The sequence below is a fragment of the Carcharodon carcharias genome, chromosome 7 (genome assembly GCF_017639515.1).
Source record: "Carcharodon carcharias isolate sCarCar2 chromosome 7, sCarCar2.pri, whole genome shotgun sequence".
Taxonomy (NCBI): domain Eukaryota; kingdom Metazoa; phylum Chordata; class Chondrichthyes; order Lamniformes; family Lamnidae; genus Carcharodon; species Carcharodon carcharias.
In genome coordinates this window covers 125,152,235-125,169,295 of record NC_054473.1, presented here as the reverse complement: position 1 = coordinate 125,169,295, position 17,061 = coordinate 125,152,235, and the positions used below count along the sequence as shown (strand labels likewise).

Here is a 17,061-nt window from a genome sequence, read left to right as displayed (position 1 = left end):
CAATCCCACTAAACTGCTAACTACCCAACTTCCCCTTCTGGTCCCCATGTTAGCTGATATGGCTAAGGGCTCCCCTCTCATCAGGAACTATCCCTCTCTCCTTTAAATCTGTTACCACCCCTCTCCTCAAAGGTCATCCTTTGACCCCACCATTCTTGGAAACTGTCGTCCCATCTCCAAACTCACTTTCCTATCCAAAATCTGTATTGTTGCCTCCCAAATCTATCCTAATTTTTCCCCGAACTCACTCTGAATTCCTCCAATCAGGTTTCCACTTTTGCCACAGTAGCAAAACAGCTCTCAAAGTCACAAATGACATCCTATGTGACTGTGACAAAGATAAACTCTCCCACCTCCTCCTCAATCTGTCTGCAGCCTTTGAAATAGGTGACCACACCATCCTCCAAATGCCTCTTCAGCCTTGGCAACATAACTCGAAACACAGCTTTAGTTTTTGCCGAAGGCTCCCAGGTCTACCTCACCATCACCTCATTTGACTCCTCCACCGTTGCTAAATTATCAAACTGCTTATCTGGATCAGCAGAAATTTCCTCAAATATTAGGAAGACTGTTTTTTGATTCTCACTCCAAATCCATTCCTTAGCTACCAACTCCATTCCTCTGCCTGGCAGTCAGATTGGAACCTTGGTGTCACATTTGGCCGAGATGAACTTCCAACCTCATAGTCGTGCCTATTTTCACCACCGTAATATTACTTAACTTCTCCTGTCTCAGTTCATCTGTTGCTGATATCCTCATTCATGACTTAACTACCTCCAGGCTTGACTATTCCAATGCACTCCTGGCTGGTATCCCACATTCTACCTTCCATAAACTTGAGATCATCAAAAATTTTGCTGCCTGTGTCTTAACTTGCATCAATTCTCATTCACTAATTACCCCTGTGCTCACTGACCTGCATTGGCTCCAGGTCATACAATGTCTTAATTTCAAAACTCTCATCCTTGTTTTCAAACCCTTCCATGGCCTCACTCTACCCTATCCCTACTCTCCTCTAGTCCCACAACCCTCAGGATTTCTGGCTCTTCTAATTCTGGCCCCGAGATGTTCCCCGAATTTCATTGCTCCACCACTGGTGGCCGCACCTTCAGCTACCTGGGCTTTAAGCTCTGGAATACCCTCCCTACACCTGTCTTCGCTTTCCTCCTTTAAGACACTCTTTAAAACCTACGTCTGACCAAGTTTTGGTCATCTGTTCTAACATGTCCTTATGTAACTCAGTGACATTCTGCTTATAGTGCTCTTGTGTAGCCCCTTGGGACATTTTATTATGTTAAGGGCACTATATAAAAGTTGTTGTTGCTGCTGCATGTTAGAACTCATGCTCCATCTGGGACTCAGGGAGAAGAGAAACTGGAATGGGACAATTTACCAAATAGAATTTAAAACTCCAAGCTCATCATCAATGCTTTGGAATATAAAGCAATTACAGCACTATACAAAATACTGTAGTGTGCCAATTATCAGACATACTACCTCTTCTAGATTAAGCATCAATTTAGCTTAAGTGATTTGCAGTCTTTCCTTAGTTATAAGGTTTTAAATTCAAGCTCTACTCCAGAACTTGCAACACATAATTTGACAAGTGAGTGCAGTATTAAGAGAATGCCCACCCACCACTACTCTCCTCCGTCTGGCTGAACTTGTTCTCACACTGAACAATTTCTCCTTTAACTCCTCTCAAATAAAAGGTGTGGCTATAGGTACCCGCATGGGCCTTAGCTATGCCTGTCTCTTTATGGGGTATGTGGAACATTCCTTGTTCCAGTCCTACTCCGGCCCCCTCCCACAACTTTTTCTCCGGTACATCGATGATTACTTTGGTGCTGCTTCATGCTCTCGTCGGGACCTGGAAAAATTTATTAACTTTGCTTCCAACCTCCACCCCTCCATCATTTTCACATGTCCATCTCTGACACTTCCCTTCCCTTCCTTGACCTCTCTGTCTCAGTCTCTGGTGATAGAATGCCCACCAATATCCATTACAAGCCTACCGACTCCCACAGCTACCTCGACTACAGCTCCTCACACCCCGCTTCCATTCTCTCAGTTCCTTCGCCTCCATCGCATCTGTTCTGATGATGCCACTTTCAAAAACAGTTCCTCGGACATGTCCTCTTTCTTCCTTAACCAAGGTTTTCCACCCATGGTCGTTGACAGGGCCCTCAACTGGGCCCGCACATCCGCCCTCACGCTTTCTCCTCCCTCCAAGAAACATGATAGGGTCCTCACTTATCACCCAACCAGCCTCCACATTCAAAGGATCATCCTCCGCCATTTCCACCAGCTCCAGCATGATGCCACCACCAAACACATCTTCCCTTCACCCCCCCGGAGGCATTCCATAGAGATCGTTCCCTCTGTGACACCCTGGTCCACTCCTCCATCACCCCCTACTCCTCAACCTCCTCCCACAGCACCTGCCCATGCAACCGCAGAAGATGCAACACCTGCCCCTTCACTTCCTCTCTCCTCACCATCCATGGGCCCAAACACTCCTTTCAAGTGAAGCAGCTTTTCACTTGCACTTCCCTCAACTTAGTCTACTGCATTCGTTGCTCCCAATGCGGTTTCTTCTACATTGGATAGACCAAACATAGACTGGGTGACCGCCTTGCAGAACACCTTCGGTCTGTCCGCAAGCATTACCCAGTCCTCCCTGTCGCTTGCCATTTCAACACTCCATCTTGCTCTCTTGCCCACATGTCTGTCCTTGGCTTGCTGCATTGTTCCAGTGAAGCTCAACGCAAACTGGAGGAACAGCACCTCATCTTCCGACTAGGCACTTTACAGCCTTCCAGACTGAATATTGAGTTCAACAACTTTCGATCTTGAACTCTCTCCTCCATCCCCACCCCCTTCCTGTTTCTTCCCCCTCCTTTTTGTTTTTTCCAATAATTTATATAGATTTTTCTTTTCCCACCTATTTCCATTATTTTTAAATGTATTTCCACCCATTGTTTATTTCTACCTTTTAGTATTCCCCCAACCCCACTAGAGGTATCTGTACTTTATCTGTCCTGTCTTCTACTCTTAATTAGCACATTCCTTTAGATAATATCACCACCTTCAACACCTCTTTGTTCTTTTGTTTGTGACAGCTTTTGGTTATCTCCACCTATTACTGGCTGCTTGTCCCAACATCAACACCCCCCCTCCACTCCCCTTAAACCAGCTTATATTTCACCCCTTTCCTATTTTTACTTAGCTCTGTTGAAGGGTCATGAGGACTCGAAACGTCAACTGTGCTCTCCCCCGCTGAGGCTGCCAGACCTGCTGAGTTTTTTTTCCAGGTATTTCTGTTTCTGTTTTTGTTTAAGAGAATACTGCCTTGTTGGATGCAATGTGTTTTGGACAAGTCATTAAATGAAGCCTGTAACTACCTGTTGAAGTGAATGTAAAGCGTCTTACGGTATGAGTAGTATACTGAACAACATTTATCCCACAACCAATACCAACAAAACAAATGATTAGCCATTTATCTGATTTGTTGCTTGTGTGAGGCTCTTCTGTGAAAACTGGTTGCTTCATCTGTCTACATTACAACAAATTACATTTTTATTCAAAATTTCAGTAATTATCAGAGTTAAGGCTCCCCATACATTTCCTGTCATTCATCTTATTTACAGTTAGTATGCACTTCAATATGCAGATTGGCTGCCACATTTGCCAGCATAATAGCAGTGACTACACTTCAAAAGCAATTCATTGGTTGTGAAGCATTGAGATATCCCAAGAATATGATAAGAAGTTATATAAATGCTAATTTTTTTCTTTCTAGCCAACTTGATGGGCACAAAATGACTTTTTCACTGTAAGTCACAAGATTAGTGAGAGCTTCAGTTCAACTCCAATGCAGGCATCATGTCATATAATAGTGTACCCTAATAAAGAAAAATGATGAAGCAGATTGCTATGTTGGCTCTGAGGACTATGCACCAGCCTTCAGCTGCAATGCTTTATATATTTGACCTTAGGAAGCACAAAGTAAAATCCTGCCCACAGCTTTGCATAAAATATGTTGATCATTTGTGTAGATTTTTGAGGTGCCAAAATTGGCACTTAAACTCTCTCACTTAACCTCATCATTAGTCGCGGACCAGCAGCCTGACTATGCAGGTAATTCTTTTGATGCCTTTATGCATACACCAAATATGAATTCCAGATATATACTTTACTGAACAACTCGGCAATATGGACTTTATTTGGGATAGTTGGGATAAAGGACTTGATTGCTTCTGCAGGTGCTTGCTTTTTTTGAACCTATAACTAACTCTCACAGCACAGAGCAGGAGTTGACTCATCTGGACATAGACTACCAGTGCTGTCCATGAGATACTTGCCTTGCACTATCACAACCTGGTTTCACATTTTAACACCAAATGTCAGGCAAATGTTAGAATCACGTCCACCTTCAGACATCAGCATATCAAATGACACAGAACTAGCTTTTTTTTTACCAAGTTCAATGAAAGTACTTTGTGCCATTTTTTAAATGGAAGACACGCAAACATACAAATTAGGAACAGGCCATGTGGCCCCTCGAGACTGCACTGTCATTCAACAAGATCACGGCTGATCTGATTGCGGCCTCAACTCCACATTCGACCTACCCCCAATAACCTATGACTCATTTGTTCATTAAGTATCTACGTCTGCCTTAAAAATATTCAATGACCCTGCCTCCATTGCTCTCTGGATTAGAGTGTTCCAAAGACTCTCTACCCTCAAAAAAATTTCTCCTCATCTCAGTCTTAAATGGGGAACCCCTTATTTTTAAACTGTGTCCCCTGGTTCTAGCCTCTCACACAAGGGGAAACGCCCTTTCAACATCCACCCTGTCAAGGCTACTCAGGATCTTATATGTTTCAATAAGGTCACCTCTCATTCTTCTAAATTCCAAAGGATACAGGCCCAACATGTCCACCTTTACTCACAAGATAACCACCCCCATCCCAGGTATCAGTCGAGAGAATTGCTTCTATGCATTTATATCCTTCCTTAAATGAGACCAAAACTGTACGTAGTACTCCAGACATGGACTCACCAAGACCATGTACAAGCGTAGTAAAACATCCCTACTTTTATATTTTATTCCCCTTGCAATAAATGACAACATTCCATGCCTTCCTAATCACTTGCTGTACCTGCATTTTAACTTTGTGATTCCTGTACCTGGACACCCAGATCCCTCTATATTGGAGAGTTCTGCAATCCCTCTCCATTTAAATAATATGCTGTTTTTCTGTTTGCCTTACCAAAGTGGACAAGTTTATATCTGCCCACATTATAATCCATCTGAAATTATCCATTGTCCATTTTGGCAGGAAGAATAAGAGAAGCATATTATCTAAATGATGTGAGAATGCAGAGCTCTGAGGTGCAGAGGGATCTGGGTGTCCTAGTGCATGAATCACAAAAAGCTACTATGTAGATACAGCAAGTAATTAGGAAAGCTAATAGAATGTTATTTTATTGCGAGGGGGATTGAATACAAAAGAAGGGAGGTTAAGCTTCAGTTGTACAGGGCACTGAAAAGGCCACATTTGGAGTAGTGTACAGTGTTGGTTGCCTTAAGGAAGGTCGTAAATGCATTGGAAGCAGTTCAGAGAAGGTTTACCAGACAAATACCTGGAATGGGTGGGTTGTCTTATGAGGAAACGTTGCACAGGTTAGTCTTGTATCTGCTGGGGTTTAGAAGAGTAAGAGGCGGCTTGATTGAAACATATAAGATCCTGAGGGGTTTTGATAGGTGGATGTGGAGAGGATGTTTCCTCCTATGGGAGAATCTAGAGCTAGGGGTCGCTGTTTAAAAATAAAGGGTTGCCCACTTGAAACGGAGATATGGCGAAATATTTTCTCTCAGAGGGTTGAGTCTTTGGCTCTCTCTTCCTGAAAAGGCAGTGGAAGCAGAGTCTTTGAATATTTTTAAGCAAGCAGGTGACAGGTTATCAAGGGTAAGTGGGATACGGATTTCAGGTTATCAGATCAGCCATGATCTTATTAAATGGCGGAGCAGGCTTGAAGGGTTGAATGGCCTACTCCTACTCCTTGTTCGTATCTGCTAAATTTCTGCCCACTCAAAGGATCTGCAAAGGGATACAGATAGGTTATGTCTGCTTCACAACATACTTTCCTACCTGTGTGTCATGCCTATATTAAGGGTATGAGATGGGAAATATGTTTTAAAATATCTATAGTTATAAATAAAAAGCTGAAAAGTGACCAGAACAAAGCATTTGGAGTATCTCATTACCACTAAGAATTCCAAGATTTCACCAGATTTAATATGTATCTTGGGTTTCAAGGTTACCATTCACTTGATTCTACAATCAAGTCATTATTAATGGCTCTATAAGTTCTGCAATAAAGACTGCCATGTTTAGAATCATGATTGTAGCTCAATAGTAAACATTAATTTTTAATTTTTTGGCAGCACAACAGATTCAACTTAACTATTTCTAAACGATAGGCAATGGCCCCAATGTGCCTGTAAATGTGGTTAACTGATTCTGACCTTGTTTTTTTTTTACATTTATAAAAAGATGCTGATCAAAGATATCTTCATTTGATTACTTAAAATAAAACTGCTGCAGCATTGCAAAAGTCTGATTTTCTGATAATTCTCTTTTGATGTGGCACCGAGTCATCTAAACCAGGAAAATGCCTGGTTTTACCGAGATAGCTAATCCTAGCAGGAACAGCTGTAGCGATATTACAATTGCTTCATCATCCCCAAAATATGCAGGTTACTCCTATCTGCCAGTCATGCGAGTGTGTAGCCTTGAAACCTAAAATGCATAGCGTAGCTAGTAAAATCTTACAATGTTTAATGGTGAGGAATGCCCTAAATATTTTATTTTGATCACCTTTTATATAAACATAGACATTTTGTAGTGTGGTGAAAGTATAATAATTTTCATAATATTTTTCTAATTTGTTGCAAAGTAGGTTTAAGGGTGAGTGTGTAGATGGTTCTGAGAGATTTAATTACATTTGGAGTCCAGTAGACCACAAGCTTGAAATTAACAAAAGAAGCTAGGTGTAGAGATGTATTTGAAATGCTAATAAGTAAACATGGATACTGTCTTAGCATGTAAGGTCAGAAGGGAATTTGCATTTCTAGATAAGTGAAGGGATTGTTTGTATTTCAAAAGGATGTCAGTCCATTTACAACTAGCCAGATAAGCAAGGTTAAGTGATGTGTTTATTTTTCCCCAAAGGTTACTGACATTGGCAACATGAAATCTTTTATATTATGGGAAAGGTACAGTTCCAAAGACCTATGGAACAATGGAATTTACATATTAAAAACAGAAATATATATATATGTATATATAAAGGAAAATGAAAGGCTATGCTGGGGGCCATGTAAGATCTAACAGAGTGTGTGAAACAGCCTTGAAGAAGCCTCCAGCCATTTGTGCATAAGTCTGTTGTGTCTAGTAACTAAAGTTGGAGAAAGCCATTTGGAATTCCATTGTCAAGTGGGTACTGTGTTAACCTGTTGTTTTTTTAAATGTAAAATCTATTTTGGACTGTTGCCTTAAAGTGTAATTTGGAATCACGTTAATTAGGAATTTTAGGGGTTGTTATAGTATTAAGTAATTGTAGTCTTATGTGCCTGAAATCTTATAATTTGTTAATAATTATTTTAATTTAATTTTTAAAATCTCAAAGTCTTAGTGGACTCATTGCTTCTGAATTCAGTGCACACATCATCTTGTAATAAATATCAATTGCAAAACCATTGTGATAGCGTAACCAAGTTTCCCTTATGGATTTAGTCTGCCTGGCACACATCTGCCATGTCATAACTAATGTGAATGTGGACGTGCGGTCAAAGCATAACCTGGCTCAGGTGATCATTGTTACTTTCACTCCGCTATACTGATATTCTATCTTGACACTCCCAGATGAAGAATAGCTACTTCAGCAAGGAATCAGAGGGCCATCGGTGCCAGTAAAAATGGACCACAGCTTTAGCAGGGTGAATCAACACTTGGGTTTACTGTAACCATGCACAGTATGGGGCCCTGGGCAAAACTCAATACAAGCAAATCTGTATACAACCACAGAATCAGTTTAACTTTTACATAATATATTCAATAATTTTATCATTCATGTATTGTATAGACATTCTACAGGCACATTTCTCCATGCATTTTACCACATGTTTGTGTTTTACTCAGTTGGTGAGGGATGTGCATGGGGTGTGGAGAGGCCTCAAATGCTCGGGGTGCCCAGGGCCTCAAGAATCCTTTATCTACTTCTGACCATCAGCAAACACCTTTAGCAGACTAAGTCAAAAACATGGAAACGTTTGCATAAAATAATGCACATGGCCTTTTTTTTTTACAAATCCAATGTAATGCAGTTCTTCAATTAACTTCAAAAATGAAATCAATTGATCCAAATGAATGCAACTTAAAAAAAATTCCAAAAAACAACAGCTGTATTATAAAATTAACAGTGCTTCAGCAGTAAGCCCTTAGCACCCCTATTACACCATGCAGCACAACACTGTGGTAAGTTTAACTTTGTTTTTAGTTCCATCGGATTCCCTTGAATAAAGCAGGGAATAGCTTCCCACTTGTTTGGCACCCCATCCACCATGTTAAGTATCATTCCCTCCTTCTCCAGCACAATCTGCAAGTAGAGTCAAGATGTACTGCAGCAACTCATCAAGGCTTCTTTGCCAGCACCTCCCAAACTTACGACCTCTACTGCCTAGAAGACATGGGCAGCAGGTGCTAGAAACAGGTGAGTAACTTAGTAATATTTTTCCCACTATCGCAAACTGAAGTGTAGCTTCCCATTACATCAATTAGATCAACACATGTTCTTTTAACAGGAGGCCTAATTTGACTTTTGGAATCTCAATAAGTTAATTAGCCATAAAACAAAATTCAAAGGGTTACTCAAAAAGCTATGGTTTGGGTTGGGTAATGACATGCGTACTGCATATACAACATTTACATCTTACTTCAGTATTAATTAATCTCACAGTTTATGCATTTCCTACTCTTACTTTACAATTCCAAATCTAGCTTGGCTCTTTGCTACTATCCATAATCATCCTAAATGCTTTTAGCGCTCATGCCAAGCTTTTTGGTATTTCAATTTTATAGAATTGACCAAGTAAAATCCCCAGTGTAAAGGAATAACTGCTTTACGTGGAAGGTCTGAAAGATTCAGTTTCAGCTGATCATAGTCAAAGAGCACTTGAGAGCAATACAAGAGAACACATTCTCCAATTAAATGTAACTTAGCTCTGCACTTAATTGAAACTTAAGGTAATGCTGCAAAATGGAAGAAAAAAATGTAAAAAAAAATTCCATCATAGCAAGGTATTTAAAACACAACTTTTCAAATATAATTTAATTCAAAATTTGCTCTTGGAGGCAATGCAAAAAAAATTGATTTTCTATTAAGAAGATTCAGGGGAACACAATAGTCTTTGAAAATAAGCACTTACACAGGTTTACACAGCTACACTTCAGTTTGCGATAGTGGGAAAAATATTACTAAGTTACTCACCTTACCAGTCTGTTTCTAGCACCTGCTGCCCATGTTCTCTTGAGAAAGTACAGCCAGGGAATGCAAAAGCTATAAGCATGAAGTCTTTCAAATGCACTTACTTACCACCTGCAGAGGTCATGTTAGTTGGCAGTCCAGCGACTGAGCAACACAGTAACACTGTGCATTGGCATGCCAACCTAAAAAGATTCCATGCTTCATATCTGTTTTCACAGTGGAACACCAGTGGCGCAAGCACAACTATGAAAGAAACTTAATGGACTTAAATGTTTTAAAAATTGCAATGGAGGAAATACTGGGATTTAAAAAGATAATTCTCCAGGACCTAATTTAATACAAAGTTGGGGAAATTGAAGGAGGTCAGTCATAAATTTACAATGCTCACTAATTCAGGAATTGTGCTATCAATTGCAAAATTGCAAATGCCACTATTTAAGACTGGAGAAAAGAAGAAACCAGGTAACCACAGACCTGTCAGATTAATATCAGTTGAGAGAAAGTTACAGTAATCTATTACCAGGGACAAAGTGACTGTGTATCAGTATCAACAAATCAGCATGGATCTCTGAGGGGGAAGCCATATCTGATTGATCCAGTTGGTTGTTTTTGTGAGGTCACTAGCATAGCGGCTACTGGAATGTCTATAAACTTTGGGCTTTGAGAAAGCGTAAGATTCCAAACCCGAAATCATCAAAAATGAAAGTGCACAAAATTGAAGATAACTTCAGTTGAAAGGGAGGAGAGACACAGTAGAAATAAACAGAACATTCTTTAATTGATGGAGTGCGAGGAGCGGTGTGCCCAGGGATTTGTACTGGGACCTTAGCTTTTCCCCTTTTGTATTAATGACTTTGAAAAAGAAGGGTGTTATGTATATCCAAGTTAGGAGGCGCAGTAAGTTTTGTAGATAGCAGTTATAAGTTACAAAGGGCAATAGACAAAACTAAATGAGAGGGCAAAACAATACACAGATGGAGTTCTGAAACAGGGCAGGTGTGAGGTCATCCATCTCGATCTGAAAAAGACAACTTGGAATATTTTCTGAACAATGAGAGGCTATTCAGTAAAGAGGAACCAAAGGAATTTAGGTGTCCAAGCAAACAAATCACTAAAATCACAGGTGAAGAAAGCAATCAAAAAGGCTAATGAACTAAAGAGGGTGGGAATAACTCAGCTGTTGGTCAGTTGGGCCTTGGTCAGATCTCATTTGGAGTACTGCGCACATTTTGGGAACATCACTGCAGCAAAATGCAATTTTTAAAAAATTAAATTCTCAGGGCGTGGGTACTGGGTCATCATTATCCCTAGAACTGGCTGGCACGCTAGGCCACTTCAGAAGGCAATTAAGAATCAACCATATTACTGCGAGACTAAAGTTGCACACAGGGTAAGCCAGAGAAACTGTGCTCCTTCCCAATTTTAATGGAAATCTAACAGTTTCATGGTCATGATTACTAATCCAGTCACATAATCACAACATTACCATATCCGCAGATTGGCGACAATTAGCCCTAAAAATTCAAACCACTGATAACCTCGCAGTAAAATATAATCTCCCGTTCAAATCAGTTTTCCCCGTTCAAATCAGTTTTCCCCGTTCAAATCAGTTTTCCCCGTTCAAATCAGTTTTCCCCGTTCAAATCAGTTTTCCCCGTTCAAATCAGTTTTCCCCGTTCAAATCAGTTTTCCCCGTTCAAATCAGTTTTCCCCGTTCAAATCAGTTTTCCCCGTTCAAATCAGTTTTCCCCGTTCAAATCAGTTTTCCCCGTTCAAATCAGTTTTCCCCGTTCAAATCAGTTTTCCCCGTTCAAATCAGTTTTCCCCGTTCAAATCAGTTTTCCCCGTTCAAATCAGTTTTCCCCGTTCAAATCAGTTTTCCCCGTTCAAATCAGTTTTCCCCGTTCAAATCAGTTTTCCCCGTTCAAATCAGTTTTCCCCGTTCAAATCAGTTTTCCCCGTTCAAATCAGTTTTCCCCGTTCAAATCAGTTTTCCCCGTTCAAATCAGTTTTCCCCGTTCAAATCAGTTTTCCCCGTTCAAATCAGTTTTCCCCGTTCAAATCAGTTTTCCCCGTTCAAATCAGTTTTCCCCGTTCAAATCAGTTTTCCCCGTTCAAATCAGTTTTCCCCGTTCAAATCAGTTTTCCCCGTTCAAATCAGTTTTCCTGTTCCCAAAAAGCAGCAACAATAGAGTATTCGAGCTTAAGTGCAAACATTTTGCACAAGCCTCATTGTTCTGATCAGTATCATCATCTTCAATGGGAGATTAAGAGGTACTGGAGGGTTACAAGATAATGGAATTGGGGTTTTTGTCTGACAATGCAGAGAAGAATTGCAGTGTGTGGGTTTGAGTGATCGATAGGCTCAATATTAAATGACAAATGCATATGTAAAGTTTTTGCCCAACTGCAGTATTTAAATTACAAAGCAAAGCCGTACTCCTTTGCGAATCTAATGCACGATATCCAGTTTGTAAGCTTTCTGAAAATCCTCCTTTTCTCTATGTAGCTTCATATTGTAAATTGCTTAGATGAAATTATATTGAAATTCCATTTAAGTAACTTCCTGTTTCTCCCATCCACCTCCCACATAATAGCCCTTCAATTTGAACTTGTTTTACCTCACTCCAGCTTTCTAATCCACAATTAACATGATCTGCATATATTATCCTGCACTTTTTCACCTTTTCACATGTTTTTGGAAACCTATTCACAGACCAGAACTGAATCAGGTCCATTAAACACTTCTGAGATAGAAGTTAGTCATGCATTTCCATTATTTTCTTCAGTCCTCATAAGCCACTTAACTTCCAGTTCTGAAGAAGGGTCTCCAACTGAAATGCCAATAATTGCTGTAGCACTCCTGAGTTACAAAGGAAGGAAAGATACATTAGACTGGAGGCCAGAGGCAGAGCGTGACTATGAAGGGATTTGGAGGGCACAGGTCAGAATCTTGAGTTGATTCTAAAAGCACATTACTGCAGATGCTGGAAATCTGAAATAAAAACTAAAAATCCTGGAAACACTGAACAAGTTAAGTAGCATCTGTGGCTAGAAAAACAGTTAAGATTTCAAGGTGATGAGAATCAGAACTGGCTGAGATTAAAGAAGAACGCAGTCTGGGTTCCAACTTCTGAAAGCACTCGTGTTGAAACTGAGGTCAGGATTAATTTTGATCCTGATGCCTGCTAGGATGGAAAATACAATGGAAATCTATGTCACTTCAAGGCTGTCCACCACTAAGTTAATTGCTTCAGTTGAGTAAATATTGCTAATTCTTAGTTCAGCCAAATAGAGTGCCACATTAACCAAACTCAGATTTATTTTACTCATAAACTTCAATGGTATTACATGAACAAACTAATATGTAGGCAATGCCTTTGTACCTCCTTGGATATCCCAAAACACTTCACAGTAAACTAATCTACTTTTGAAGTCTAGTCCTCATTGTAATGCAGGCAAAAATGACAGTAAATTTGCATGCAAATTAAAATAAATGGCCAGCTAATCTGTTTTTGATAGTATTGGTTGAGGTATAAATGATGGACTGCATACCAGTACTCCATTTGCAGTTTCAAATAGAGCCACAGAAGCTGTGTCCACCTGCAAAGGCCTGTGGGACCTTGCTTTGTCTCACTTGAGAAACACTATCCTGCAAAACAAATGCAGCACTAACATAACCTAAGCTGTGTGTTTAAACAACACCTCAATTGTAACGAAAAGGAATGGGGGGCGATCAGACTGCTCATATTTTTCTTAAACTGCTAGAGACATCCTTTACTCAAACTATGTATGCAAAAAAATGCTTAAGTATAAAACAGGCATCTCACCAGCAGTGGCAGACACTTCAAATACTTTCCGTTAAGTGGCTGCACAGGATAAAGACAGCATTAATAATGTTATGCAATAAGCAAGGTTTGCGATCTCTAAAACATCCAGGCAGAAATGCACCAAGTTGTAGTCTTGCAAAGTGTAAGCAGCAAATATTTATTTGACAAGGACAAAAAGAGAGGATCAAGGGTTTACAAAAAACATGCTGGAAATGCTTAGCAGATTTGGCAGTATCTGCAGAGGAAGGAGGCGATTTAACATTTTCAGTATTTTCTGTTTTTTTATTTCAGTTTTCTAAGGATCCAGTCCTGGGGACTGCTTTTTTCATTCCACAGGAAAGGAAAGACTGATGCAGGCTATATTCAGGAGTTACAACATCTTAGAGGGACACTACCTTTTACAAAACATTACTTTCATGAATGCTCAGATTGTGTGCCCACTCCTTCACTGAATATTCAGAGAATTCAGAGTGAATAATAAACATATGGGGAGTATTTTGCACTGAATGCACTCTCCCTCCTGCTTTAAGCATGTAGATTTTAGCATTCTCTATTTCAAGCCATCTGCTACTCCCACGCTGCATCCTTCAGCCACTAATTGAAATTACTGGAGTTCAGGTTTCTCAACATTTTGAGTTGCAGTCTGGTCAGCTGATTTAAGGTGCATTTCTGCTAGGAATTTGCTTCTGCCTCCTCCTCACCCATCCTTTAAAAATCACTCAGCTACTTTTCACTAACTGGCTAATCAAGAACAGAAGATGATCCTCCAATTATAGCTATGCCAATCAACAGACTTGAAAACTGCTAGTCCTCTGGTTGTAAGTAAAAACAATATCACCAGAATAATCAAGGTGCCACATAAAAATTGGTATTCAGAATTCTTATTAGAATCAACAGTTACAAGTCCCTAATGAACTGTTGAATCAATTCTGAACACATCCAGGAATTAGCACCATTTTAAAGAAAAAATGGAACAACCATATTAAGGATATTCAAAAATCAAACATGAATAAAACAACAGTACCCAGTTTAAAAACAGAAATGCATCTGCAGCAATCTTAAATGGCAATAACATTTTAATAGATGACTGCTGCCAATTTTAATCAATGAATTTTGATTGTGACAGGAAACTAACTACCCATTTCAGGAGCAGCAGAGAGCTGGCTAGAGCTGTAGGATGCAAAAGCTTGAAAGCTTTTCCTGGAAGACCATATGTTGTCCTTATTTATTACTGCCTGACCATCGCCTACCAACTATATGACTCCCCCGCCACCCCTGCCTCAGCCCAACCAGCCCCAAATTGAAAAACTGCTTTTTGGATTGCTAGATTAACCTGCCAACTCATGTGGTGCAAAAATGTATCACATAATACAGGAATGAAAGTACTATGCTGCCTTTTTGAACTCTCTTATTCAAACTGTTTCATTTATTGAAACCATTGAGATGCATTTATATACAATAATTGACCTTAACTGGTCTACAAAGAGTCAGGTTAAGGTAAGTTTTAGGTGTCATATTATGTCAGTATGGTGCAATACAATTGTGGCACAATGAAAGGAAATGACAGTACTAAATGGATCCAAATTCAATAATGCCTTGAACTGGCCATTTTGGCATAAAAATTATGAAGTACCAGTGGAAGTCATTGTTACTGCAGCACTCAAGAGGAGCCATATTCTGCTCCATATCTTGCAGCATATTGCTTTGCTGCTGTATAGTGATAGAAAATCAGGAAATAGCTACATTCTGTTCAATACTCTATCAATATATTGTTATTTTAGAATCACAATTATGGTGCTTTTATGGGGAATGGTAGCATTGTGGTTATGTTACTGGGCAAGTAATCTAGCGGCCTGGACTAGGGATCTGGAGACATGAACTCAAATCTCACCAGGGTAACTGTGGAATTTAAATTCAATTTAATTAAATAAATTTAAAATTAAAATGCTAGGATCAGTAATAATGACCATGAAACTACCAGATTGTTGTAAATGCCCTTCTGGTTCACTAATGTGCTTTAAAAAAGGAAATCTGCTGTCCTTATCCCTTCTGGCCTAAAGGTGACTCCAGGCCCACAGCAATGGGTGACTCCTTCCTGCTCTCTGAAATGGTCAAGTAAGCTGCTCAGTTAAGAGCGATTAGGGATATGTAATGAACACTGGTCTCGTCAGCGACACCCACACCCTGTCAATGGGTAAAATAAAATCCATCTTTTACATATTGCAACAGACAATGTTCTAGATCATAATGTAGAAAACAGCTTTTGCTCAATGATATCCATGAAGTTTCAGTACAGGCCTCTCCTAATTCATTGCTACCAGTGTGCTATAATTTTAGGATATTTTAAAAAGATGTTCACTTTTGTAGCAGTTTCACCACACTTCCCATAAGTCAGAAATCACTGGTACCCATTGCATCATATTTCTATCCAAGCTACTTCAAAAGATTGTACTAACACACCGTGCTAGTAGAGAGATGATTTTGGATTAACCAAATAAGAAATTAAATCAAAAGCACATTGACAGCAATAAAAGCTGAATCTTAATGTTCCTGCAGCAGTCACAATCTCTTTACCAACACAATGCAACACTTCAAGCACTTGCTTTTGGTTCCACTTGGGCCACCATGTGGGTTAGTCTTTTAATTTTCTCTAATTCTAATCAATCCTGTCTCCTACCCATCTCAAGAGGCAGAAATAACTCACCATGGCTGTACAGCATCAAAACAACTTAAAGTAGTTACAGATAATTCCAAGTTGGACAATCCACAGGATGGAATTACAGCACCTCCACAAATTGTATCTTTCCAACTTAATGAATACATCAATGATATTCCAGAAACTAGGACCAGCAAAGCTAGTGGTCATCTTACACCTCACTTAGTCTTTCCATTCAAACTAAATGCAATAAATTCACACATATAGGTATACAGGAAGGTAGTTCTACCTATAGTGACAATACCATATAATCTGTTACTGAGAAGGTAGCTAGTTCTAAGTATGAGAAACTGGCATGTATGAACAATTAACTCATCGCCATAGATTGAAAAACACTTCTGAATAAAAACAAGAACTAGAGTAAATGAAGAGGGCAAACAGTAGAGTGCAGACCTCCACCACAGTATGTTAACTCAATGGTATTTGTGCTTCTTTGAGGCTCTTCCCTGCCTGGCTGATGCTCTGTAACCAAAGCTGAAAAAAGAAATCTTTTTAAGACTTCCCCTCTCACTGATGAGGCTTCAGACCAACCCACATCCAATAACCTGCTCTGCTCACATTTTGACACCTGTGACAAATTGCACTACGGCAGCTGAGAAAATCTACAACACTCTAAAACAAACATTCTAAATAAACAACCCACAACATTCTTAAAAAAGTCAATTCGTCCCATCTCCCAATATTAATGGATCCTTTAAAAAATTCCAAGATCCAGATCCGTATCTTCACCATAAACTAATCATTCTTCCTTGGGCTACACCCTGTGTACCAAGTTTTGTTGAAATCCATCCATTAATTTTTGAGATACAATAGTTACAGACAAACAGACTAAAAAAAAGGGACGAAAACATTACCCCCGCCCATCTTCAGTGGCAGAGGTAGCGATTGCAACCAAATATTTGCATTTGTAAATATCAGCTGCTTATTGATCTACCAAAATAAACCGAGTCAAGTTCA

At 39.6% G+C, this 17,061-nt stretch overlaps 1 protein-coding gene across 1 annotated transcript in view; it reads right to left on the bottom strand.

The window, feature by feature from the left end:
• Positions 1–17,061, bottom strand: part of nup93 (nucleoporin 93) — a 121,371-nt gene that overhangs the window by 69,385 nt on the left and 34,925 nt on the right. The gene's annotated exons all lie outside the window — the stretch shown is intronic.